The following is a 235-nucleotide window of genomic DNA, read 5'->3' on the forward strand; positions in this document are numbered from 1 at the left end:
GGGGGGGGGTGCCATGGCATGGCTAGGGCTGCAGATGAAAAATCACAATCATAAGAGTTGTTCTAGCCCCAAGAGGCAAAATGCAAACTCATTAATACTCCTTATTAACATTTTCTAGGTAATAAAAGAAATGAGCTGGGCCGGCCCGGTGGTGCACTGCTACAGTGCGCCGCTTGGGAGCGCGGTGGCGCTCCCACCGAGGGTTTGGATCCCACATACAGACCGGCCGCTCACT

This window comes from Galeopterus variegatus, unplaced genomic scaffold (assembly GCF_000696425.1).
Source record: "Galeopterus variegatus unplaced genomic scaffold, G_variegatus-3.0.2 Scaffold427, whole genome shotgun sequence".
NCBI classification, from domain to species: Eukaryota; Metazoa; Chordata; class Mammalia; order Dermoptera; family Cynocephalidae; genus Galeopterus; species Galeopterus variegatus.